The 12,338-nt window shown below is 29.1% G+C and overlaps 1 protein-coding gene across 1 annotated transcript in view; it reads right to left on the bottom strand.

The window, feature by feature from the left end:
• Window positions 1-12,338, bottom strand: part of TkR86C (Tachykinin-like receptor at 86C) — a 439,993-nt gene that overhangs the window by 270,638 nt on the left and 157,017 nt on the right. The gene's annotated exons all lie outside the window — the stretch shown is intronic.

Here is a 12,338-nt window from a genome sequence, read left to right as displayed (position 1 = left end):
ATTGGTTCCAGAGTTATAGCGAAATAAAATTTTAATTAATGAAATATTTGGATCTAGTGGAAGGCACATCGGTTCGAATCAGACTTCACCTCCTTTTTTTAACTATTTTAAAAATTTTAGATGAATAATAATTCAATAAAAAAAATATAAATTAAAAAATATCAGCAGTTTTTAACGAAATAAAATTTTAAGTACCTTTCAAAAAAAAAAAAAAGATGTAATTGTAATTTAATAGACCTACAAGGAAGTCATGTGTTATCCATATCAGATTTTTTTTTTTAAAGCTATACTAATTTATCTTTAGATGTGACACTTATTTAATAATATAGTTTCAATTACCTGGGAACTGGAATCCCAAGGAACTAGAAATTACTTTGATTTACGAATAGTCTGCATTAAAAATATTTTTGCGGTCATAGGTTTCAATCATCTAAGACAATGAATCCCACCAATGATCTCACACTTTATCATCCATGCTTGCACTTTCACCCCAAATTTTCTTAATTTCCTATTCAACTAATACTCGCCTTAAATTATACATGAACAAAACTTTTAGCAAAAATTTCTGCCTTTTCTTTCAAAGGTAGACCTCTCAAACCTATTCTTTTCTCGCTCTGTTTGAATCACATAACCATAATCTCTTCAACATCAGGAAACTCAGTTTCTCTTTTCCACTTGCATTGTAAATTACCTTCATTGATTCCTTTCAGAATCTATGCCCGTTCTTCAAAATTGTAGATAAAGTGCTAGATGGAATGTTAAAACTCACTAGCAATCTCTTTTTTCTCCTTTCCCCTGCGTTCACTGCTTGGATCATTTTAAATTTATCTCCGATAGATAAATCGTTCACATTTTTTATAGCACTCATTGAACTCTACTTAACTTTAACAAGCTTTACGTTACACTGATTGACAAGTGCTTGTTTACTTTATATGCCTGTTTAACAAAAGAGGAATTCAATTAACCAGGCTCCACGGCAAGAACTTACAGACATACGAGGTAACGTTGGAGTAATAGAGGTAGGTAATGGTGTGTAAGGTTTCGATTTAGTTATGGTTTTTCGAGATGTAGAGATAATCATTAGAACACGATTATTTACATACAGATACAACTTCCAACAATATTTTTTTTTGCGTTTTTCATTGCTTTCTTTCGAGAAAGACAGGTGTTTTCAAGGAAAACGAAAATAATTCCCGTTATCAAGGATTTGGTTTTACCGAAATCATCGAGAGTCGACGGTATTGTGTCTTCTTTTTACATTAAAAAAATTTCTTCAGTTATTTGCTTGCAATTTTTTTGTTATTTACTTTAACATACTTCTCTATTATGTACATACAAGCGAAAGGGTATAATGTCATTTTATTTTTTACAGTTTGTACAATACAACGTGACTTGGTAAACATTAACTAGTTTTCGTTCTTGTTGCATGTTGTTAACCAGTTGTTAGTAAAAATTCCATCGGATTAAAGTGTAGTAACGAACAATGAATTTCCTTTGTTTAGCAGAACGTGATTAAAATTAATGAAGATGTGATAGGGTATTTGCAAAACAAAGAGATTTTAGATAATCCTTGTACCTTCAGTAACGGTCACGAAAGGAATTTAAAATTTTGAAGCGGAGTCAAAAACGGGATTTGTGAAAAATTAGAAGTGTCATGAATAAAAACAAGTTTTGGCGGGAGTTTTTTTAATCGGATTAAGTTTTATTTCATAAAATAATTGTATTTATTAATATACTAAAGAATAAGCTATTGTAAAATTTTGTGAATTCACTATGATGCAACAGCCGATTGCCCTAATTATACACGTGAAATTTCTTCAATTAATTTACTAAGAAATTCTGTAAAAATTGTGAGATTTTTAATCGTAAATGTAACAGAAAATATTAATATTTCCTAATACATTCGTATTAAAATAGACAATAAATACATAAATTTATTGCATTATTCATTAAAAAAATTAAAATTAACGAAAGATAAAAAACAACTATCATAGTAACAGTAATGTTTCAAAAAAAATTTGGTAAGACTACGAAATTTTTTATTCTACCATAAGTGTAAAATAAAAAATAAATAATAGCTTGTGCATGTTGATTGAGTAATATACTTAGAACTATTTGTACGTGGTCTCTTAATGGTCAGCTGCAGCAATATACAGTAGTATACTGAAATTTTTTTAAAGATAAAAAAGTAACAATTTTACCCTGTGTAATACGAACCAGGAAAGATCATTTTATGTACTCGTATTGTTAATAACTAATTTACACAATTTTATTTTTCTCTTTCCTCTTATTAAATAAAGTTAATATTGAACAAACTAGACTACAACCACTACTGTCATTGACTTTATAGATTACTACTATAAACTTCATGAAAACTGTATCAAATATTCAGGACATCTTTAACTGGTAAAAATAAAGAAAAAAGTTCATATAAATGTAGGTTTGGAAACTCTTTGTTAGCAAGTGTCGGCTAGTGAAAGATTTTGCTCTGGTTTCTGGAAAAAATTAAGTCAGATTATAATTCTTGTAATTCCAAATTAATTAAAAATAAAACAGATCCGGGGACCATACTATTAGTAGTTTTGTTAAATCTGAAGTAAAAAAAAAAAAACAGATTAGGGTGAAAAACACGGTATATTATATTTGACGTAAAATAAATTTGCTAGATGGGTAATAAATACATACAAGTTTTAAAAAACCTTATGGGTAATTTGATTCTGAGTAAAATGATGAGAATAAAGTCCACAGAGACTAATTACAGACGTAGGAATTTCGAAGCTTATTAAAAACAAAATGCATCAAAATGTGGCAAATTTTAACTAGATATTAAACAAAACAAATAAACGACACTCATTAACGATGCCTTCCGAACATATGTTTATATGAAACATATAAACATAGGTTCTTCTTTTTTATTTTCAGCAGTTGAATAGGTCCTGAATGTTTGTTAGATTCTTCTTGAACCACTATGTAATACTTAATACCTGCTATAATATATATAGCAGCTATTAAGTAGGATTGAAATATGTCAGCCCGTCAAGGTATCTTAAATGCTGGTTTTCCTCAACTCTTCAATCCTCCTTTTCGAGTATTTCTCGTATGTTATTGTGCTTTTTCTTTTCCCTGTTTAGTCTCCCGAACCACCGTAAGGTATTACTTTAGAGGATGAGTGAGGATGATATGTATGAATGTAAATGAAGTGTGCTCTTGTATAGTCTCAGATCGACCATTCCTGAAATGTGTGGTTAATTTAATCCCAACCATCAAAGAACACCGGTATCCACGATTTAGTATTCAAATCTGTATAAAAGTAACTGCCTTTTCTAGGATTATTATTGTTCTTGTTTACATTCTGAGGGCAATACTAAAACAATTCATCATTATATTTCATTATTTCTACCCTTAAAACAGAATACGTCAGCAGAATTTAATTTTAATTAAGCTGAAAAATTATTATTTTTCCAAGTTTTATTCAAATTTCAAAATATCAACCTTAAGTACGTGATCTGTTACTATCCATTTCGTAACTTCATATTTTATCTGGTTATTGATTAAAAATTAACTTTAAGTATTGTTCCTTATTGTACGTTTATAGCTTTGTTAGGTATATTGGATAGATTACATTTTGTTAACATAATTATAGGTTTACCAGTAAACTTGTATTTATTAAGTATACAGTAAAATAGTGTTTATGACAAAAAAGTATTTATGATAAAAAAATAATAATTTTGGCGCGTTGTGTCTTATGTAACATATTACTATGATATATATATATTATTTTGTATGTATTTCATAATAGAAGTGAAATATGCAATGCAGTATAGCTTGTCCAAGCCGAATTGGCACAGAACTAAAGAACAGGATTGTTGTATATCTTGCTGCCTAACGTGCACGGATTTATAATACTACTCGATTAAAGACAGTATGTGTACGGTACGACTTTTGTTATTTCCAATCGATGAACAAATTCACGTCTTGTATTTATAAGTTACTTATTTAATTCTGAATTTATATATTTTAAATTAATAAATTATTTCTTTATTAGATACTGAATAGATATATTATGCAGACTAATTGGCTGTTACTGATTAGTGTTTAGCCCTAAATATATTTATTTATAGTTTTATAACTGTATAAAATATCCAAGCCAAACAAGCAGAATATTGATAACTATTGTTTATGCTTAGCTCTTCACCCTTTGTTCTGGGAGTGGCGAACAACCGTACTCTAGCCTAGGCTATGAGTTATGGATAAGAAAAATTTCTTTATTCAGGTTTGTTTAAATAATAAAGAACGATGTGTCTTTCTAAACATTCAAATGAAACACTAAATCTCTATTTATGCAGACCGTTCCTGATTCATTCAGAAATTAACTTTTTTTTGTAAATGATTCCGTTCTAATTTAATACTGTATAAGCAGTTAAAACTTGTCCAGCTAATTTTACGTATCCAAAGAATAAGGTTATCATCCAATTATAGCGTTCTTTGAGTTTCAATTCTTGAAAATAGTTGAAGTCTTAAGTGAAATTTTAAAAGTAATTTATCCGCGTTAAATTAGTAAATTTTTGTCTGTTCTATTCTTATGGTAGTGAATTGATTTTATTATTTTGTATATTTGGAATGTTTGTCAGTGACACGAAAAAGGTTGTAGAACGTGTTGCCTGTGCCACAGGTGTCTCAAAAAGAACATTTTAACAAATTACTGGTGAAATAGCTTTGGAAAAATTTAGTTCTCCTAGCAAAGGAATAAAGCGCAAAAAGGAAGTGACAAAACCGGACAGTTTTGATCAGAATGCCATATGACGAAAGTGCTAAAATTTTACTTAAGAGAAGGCTGCTTGCCTTCTCTAAGGAAACACACCGCAAAACAAAAAAGTGATGGAGTAATAGGCAAAAGAGTAGCACACAGACATTTTTGTTAAGCATAGACTTCAAATGGAAGAGAATCACAAATAACAGGGCAATTCTTATTGAAAAACATAATATTCAGTGAAAACAGCTTGTGTATTTGAATAAAGTTGAAGAAGACGTAGATCGAGTTGAAGGAAGACTGACTAATCGTCTACGTCTGTGAGACTTATATTTTAAGTTCTCACTGCCAACATTTCTGCTGGCAACCTTCAAATGCGCCAGAGTGTTTTGCTGCGCCAATTTCAAAAGACGAATAATTATCCTCACCGATAGTGAAATGTGATTCGTTCCAAACTGCTTGACAGTATAGAAAGCCAAATCTTCCTCACGTGATTATCATTTTCAGATGAACTGCAACATGTTTTTAAAGTGGATTGGGGTGCTTGCACCCCACTCTTTAAGCCATTCACCACGCGTAAGAAAAACTGGCAAAACATCAAATTTTTAATTTGAAATTATGACTTTCAAATAATTTTACATATCATCATTTAAGCTTGTTGTCAAATCCATTCTGTGATACCGTCCAAAAATTTTTTTTTTACCTTTTCCTGTGTTTAATTTAAGCGTGGTGCTTTAAAAATTTGTTTACATATTTTTATTTTATACTTTCTAGTATTCATATGTTTATACTTTACAGCTGCACTAGTGGACAGGTTTGAGCGTATTTAGCGAAAGATCGGATCGGTACGTTTTGCGGTGGGTGAGTACAATCAGAACATAGGGCTAGACGATTTAATTTCGGATAACCAAGATCCGGTTAATTAATTAACCGGATCTTGGTTGTGTATCTGATGCGTTAACCAGTTAACGCTCGACCTGCTGATACATACGTCGTTTGAATGGTGAAAATAGGACGAGCGGTTGCCGAGATATTATGGTGGCACCCTATCGCATTCCCTCCCCAATTTCCGAACTGCACCCCGGGGTTACTTGAAAATATTATCATCCGACGGGTACCGCTGGAAGTGGATTGCATATGGTAGGGGGTTAAAACATTTTTCAGAACGCTAGGAATGACCGTTTTTGAGATATTTGCAGTTTTCGTCCAAAAATTTTGATCCGGTTAAAAAGTACTAAATTTTCCAAAAAGTTCGGTCGTTACTGTACACAATTTCTAGTAGCAACTGTATACCATAATATATATCTCACTTGTTTATAAAACTAATAACGTGTTATCATTTAGCTCCAGTCAGTTGATATAGTGGGTAGAGCCCTACGATTTGGTAAAATTATGTATTTCAAACGTATGCGAATTGTAGATCGAAACTTACCGATACAGGCTAGTTTATCTTTCACTAAAAAAAAATTTCTTTCACTAAGAAAATATGCATGTAACCGATTTTGCATAAGTTCAAGAGGTAGTTTTTTTTTTGACTTAGAAACTTAGGGGCATCTTACTTAGCGATTTAAAAATGTAAAATGTGTTGTTACCAGGACCAAACCTGCATCCAAAATTTCAGAGCGAATGGATAAGCGAAAGTGCTTCAAAATTTGTCTGAAAGTTTCCGTAACATGAATCTCACATTCATAGTCCAAGAGCGTGTTAAATATAAGAGTGGTAATATACAAGAAATGTTTATTATCTAATATGTCACGATAATAATTATATTTAATTTTTTTTTCTTAAGTATTTAACAATAAGTTAGCTAAATATTTGTGTATTGTTTGGTTATGAATTTATTTATTTTTTTATATAAATATAATGTTAAAAATAATTTAAAAATGTATGATGTGTATCTGTTTACTCATTGGAATAAACACTGGTATAAAAGATACTAAAGAAAAAATAATACCGTAAATTAGTATAAAAAGATAAGTTAAGTTAAAAAATTACTATAAAATAAAAAAAATATATACTCTATTTATATCGTAAAATTTATACTATATATATACTATCCTCCACGAGTAGCATATTATAACCCCGCGCTATCTAGGCAACCATCGCTAGATCTTATCTATGCCAATTCGGCTTGGACATGCTATACGATTTTTATTACCGATAGTCACCTCAACAGTAATAATTTTGAAAAATTATATCTAATCGTTTATTCGTGTATACTGTTACCAAGTTTCATAATTATTCATGGACATCTTAAAATATTCAGTGATATGTATTGTAATGATTATGTAATGAAGATATAATAACATTTTGACTTAATTTTTTTTATTTTCAACTTGATCGAATTGTTAAAATTATTATGAACATTTAAACGTTAAACGTGTAAAGTTAACGTACCCAGTATGTTATAAAATATCTGTTAGCATTAAAACTGAATAAAAATTTCCTTCGGATAAACTAGTAATTAAGGTGGTAAGGATCGTTCTTTATTTAATCGTTCGGATTACGTTAACCAGTTTAGATTTTCGTAGTTCAGTATTGATTATTCTAAATTAATGTTTTATATTTTATTTTTTTCTTTAATTTTTCAAAAAGATTTACTATAAAGAGAAAAGAAGGTATTCAAAAGCGTGTTAAAATAATTACTTATAACTTGTCCTATTTTAAACTTGTGCATTATAAATCTCATAGGACTATTAAAGAAATTTTTGTATACATTAAGAAAGTATAATAAAATGAACGACTCAGTATCTAACAATGAGTAATCTTCTGAAATATATATTAATTACAAATGAATGTATTAATAGAATTTAATGATAATTTTATAGATAAAACTATAAAAATAGATTCTTTAAAACACTTGTTTCAAGTATTACTTTACTTTATTATTGTTTGATAATTTTATTTCCAATTAAATCAAATATTAAAATTGCTTTATTATTCTATTTTAGAATCAAATAAACTTAGATTACTTAATAATACAGTTTAGACAACACTCCAAATTATTAGAAATAGGTATGTCTAGAGGACAAGCCTGTTTTAGAGATTACCAGCAAAATAATTAATAAAAATATCAGAAAAAAATAAAACATCAATTTAATACTAATTTTAAAAAGGCGACAAGTGGTATTCACTATAAAATTATCGTATAATGTATTTTCCATTAAAGAAACATAGAATTTCACTCATTTGGTATATTGACCCTTATTACTGTAATCAAATTCGAACCATTAACTATTCAAATATAGAAGACAAATATCACATCACGATGATATCATCATCGTGATGTGATAAAATTATCCGTCTGATCCGTTGCACGAGTACACCACAAGTACTGAACAACATGAAAGGCCAGAGCAAATAACATAATTTTATAAAAAAAACTCAAAAAAATCCAGTAGTAAAGTCACCAACCAATAAATCTCATAAGCATGGCAGTTGGTCAATCGGCAGGAAGAAACGCTCTGGATCATCCATCTGAAGTATTCTATTCGAAAGGGAACTTTTTCTCGCAGAATAACTTCTATTTCCCTGATATCATCAGGTAATAAGCTATAAAACATACGAGCCATATAATCATATTATCTTTTGAAATATTAATTTTTTGGAAAGGCAACGGTAATTATTCCCTTAATTCTACCAAACTGTACGATATTATGATCTCCTTCAATACGACCTGTACTTAAATAAAAGTTATACATTAATTTAAGAATGTACAATTGTTTTACTATAATATCTTTAATTTTCTAAAGATAAGTAACGATGATTTTAACCTAGGCTCATTTGTAATCAACCTCACAACATATTTATGGATTATAATTAATGGCTCAATAAGCGATTTCTTTGTACTTTCCCAACCTCTTGTTGCGTAATTGATTGTGAACTGCACCAGAGAAAAATACAATATTTTCATTATATAATTAAGACATGAATGTTTTTCATAAAACTTTGTTATACTAAAATCAATAAGATTTCTAACATAATGATCATGACTTTTCCATGTCAATTGGCTATCTAAGTTCATTTAAAGATGATTAATACTATCAACCTAATGATAGATACACAGTTACACAAGTTCCACCCAAACAATTTAGATTATAACATTTTAAACTATTACTTACATATCCCTAGATCTTAAACAAAATTCTTTTTTTGATCATTTAATCTTATTCCATTCAACGGTAGCCAAACTCTTATGGGTCTTAGATTACTGACAATATTAGTATATAATTGCTGTATTCTAATTGATTGATAGAAGGCACAGATGACATAGCCATCTGTAAAGGTAACATACAACTTCACCTTTAAATTTCCCATTATAAAAATCGTTCTCATATATATATTAAATAGGACGGGACCAAATGCAGATCCTTGTGGAACTTCTTGAGATAATAATTTACCTAGCCTACTAAGTACATTACCGACTCTAACTGATTGAACTCTATTTTGCATGACATCCCGAACCAATTATTTACAATTACTTTAATACCCGTATTTTCATTTTGTACAGTAAAATTGATTGCTCCACCATATCAAAGGGCTTTTGCACCTAAGAATAGGCCTACTACTTTCTTTGTGTTTTTAATACCTTTACTTATATCAGAAAGCATACTAGTAATTGCCTTTTCCCAGCTGCGATCTTTACGAAAACCATACTGATTTTCACTAAAATTTCTATTTGATTCAAGAAGATTCATAAGTCTTATTTTTACTGTTTTTTTTAGCACTTTTGAAATTGGTGATCGAAGAGTAACTGGTCTGTAGTTAAAAATCAATTCAAGATTATCCTTTTTTGGAGCCGGTGCAACAACTGATTGCTTTAAAATACTGGGAAAAATACCCTTTACAAATGATAAATTAATCAAAAAGACTAATTTATCCGAAATCATCCGTGTAATTTCTTTTAGAACTTTATTATTTACAGTCGAACACAATATTTATTGTATTATTTTAAATATCTCTTAACAACTAGAGGGTTCGAGAAAAAAAGACTTTGTAAAGCTAGGTACTGTAAAATTTTCCTTTACGGCCGACGACATTAAATACCGATCAACTGTGACTTGTATTTAATTGTCATGTTACTTTAAAAAAATATTTGTTAAAAGAATTTGTAATATCAGTATCAACCTCACATATTTCACCTACCGCTCCAATTATTTTCTTAATTTTTCTCAGATTAAGCTGACTCACCAATCAGGTTATTTATAGTTTTCCATTGCAATTTAATATTATTTATCTCTATTAAAAATAAATTATACTACCTCTCATTGGTACGTAAATCATCTCGAAGTCTATTTTTACGCCTAATATATTATTCTTTTAAGTTAGTATCGTACAAATATTGAAAAGCACCATTAACATTCTTAGTTTCGTGTAGATTTTCCTAATTCAAAAATGAAAGGGCATCTTTCAAGCGGTTCCAATATTTCCGTAGTTTTTTTAATAATATTTAACAGATTAGTTTGTAACGCACGTAGCAAATAATCAGCCCACAGGTTTTAAGTTTTAGATTATATTAAAATCCTGAACTTTACCATAAAGTTTATCATATTTATTCATACCTCTGAAATTAAGTTTAACATACTTACGATCAATACATGTACCTAATAACGATTAGTAATACTATTAATATAGGAATCAAATTCATAACTTTTAAAAAGAATTATAAATGTCTCCAACCATTATTATATTACCAATATTTTCCAAATTAGGTAATACACTGTTTAATTAATGAATATATATTCCGTATAACAATGGAGTCTGTATAAAGCAATAATACAGCATTTAAAACCATCCAAACAGAAAATTATTAATAGGCTATTACCAGATATCATGACAATAGCTTTGGTCTTACACGTTACCTTATTGTCAACAAAGACAATCACCCCAACAGGCTTTTCATTATTATTACAACTAGCGTAGCTATTAACCATTATAACCAATCAACTCTATAGTTATTTAATTCCTTTCATTGACCCAAACCTCTGACAGAACAATAATTATTGAAAGAGAGATAACATAAGTTAAATTAAAACAATTATTGAATAAATCAAACTTTTTTCTTACACTTCTGATATTCTGATAAATTCAAAATACATTTCCCTCAGTTTCCAATATTACTCACAATACTTTAAATTGTGAACATTTTTTGCTGACTCAGTACTATAACAGGTGAACCGTCAGCCTTACGAATAAAATTTCCTCAATCTCTTAACCACAAATACTTGTATCTTTTGTGCTTCTTTGTCTTCCTGGCCAATCAAAAATCAACTCTCCTTCCCAGGCATAGAGATTCATTTATATATATATATATATATATATATATAAATATATATATACATATAAATATAAATATATATTTATTCATCTATGGTTAAATTCTTATGTCGTGTAGAAAGATCCCTTTTTACTCATATTTTTTTCAAAATTTCTTCCATAATATTGCATTTTAAAAATTTATAATTTATAATATTATGTGTGTAAAATTGTTAATATCTCTTGCTTCACCTTTGATTGTCAGGTGATGACATGTTTCAATCATGTATTTCTTGACATCACATTCCAAAGCCTTGCTAAGCGTAATAATAATTTCTTCTGTGCCATCATTAGGAGTTGTGGAACACAATGTATCTCTTCACAATTTACACGGGAATATTCCTCACCATTCAACGACCTGTATTCTAGTTCATATAATTTTTTCTTTGTGTTCCTTAATTTCATTTTCGTACTCTTCAATCTTCTCGTGATAAATTTTAGTTAATCGCTCTTGTTCTTTCATTCTTTTACTTATAACGTCCATTGCTGAATGAAAAAGATTAATAGACTTCCCTAGGTCTCTTTCCTTTTTTATTGTCAATAAAAAGGACAATGTCTTCTAGTATAATTTTCCCTTCAAACGCAGCAGTCTCTAAAGTCATATAATATTTTTACTGTTTCCATGACAAACGTTACAACTCCATTTTTTCTGTTTTAAAAATTTAATTTCACTTTACTATTTTCATGTCCACACATATACCATGAAATTTACCATTGCAACCACCGCGTTATACATACAAATGATCTTTTCCTATTTTCTTATTACAAATTTCAGAAGCCATTATAATTGATTGATGATAGAAGGTAAAAACATTTACAATAAAAGAATGTCCATCGAATGAAATTTTACAATGATATTAAATAAAATACATTAATACAAATTATTATAACAAAAGTGTAAACAATAACTGATTATACAGTAAAACTACTGCCTCCCACAAAACTATCTGCAAATACCATTACGAGCTGAATAAACAATGATAAGCTACGAATCAGACGCAACACTTCCGCAATCGAGCTCTTACTCAATACAATATAAACAGTATATATTTGTTTTTTTTTTTTTGAGTGCAAATTGCAAAAAAATTGATTATCAAAAAAAATTTTTAACTGCTTTTAGATAAGATTTCACCTATTCCGCAAGATTTTTGAAAATTTTATGTGTTTAGCTTTTATATTTCGTTTTATGCTATATAACCGAGACAGTAAAGAAAAAATAACAACAGACATTTCCTAAATTGAATTTGTTTGGTTAAGGTTCATCCTAAGTGAT

The sequence above is a fragment of the Lycorma delicatula genome, chromosome 1 (assembly GCF_047948215.1).
Source record: "Lycorma delicatula isolate Av1 chromosome 1, ASM4794821v1, whole genome shotgun sequence".
Classification (NCBI taxonomy): Eukaryota; Metazoa; Arthropoda; class Insecta; order Hemiptera; family Fulgoridae; genus Lycorma; species Lycorma delicatula.
The sequence above is the reverse complement of the archived record's forward strand: the minus strand, read 5'-3'. Positions and strand labels throughout refer to the sequence as shown.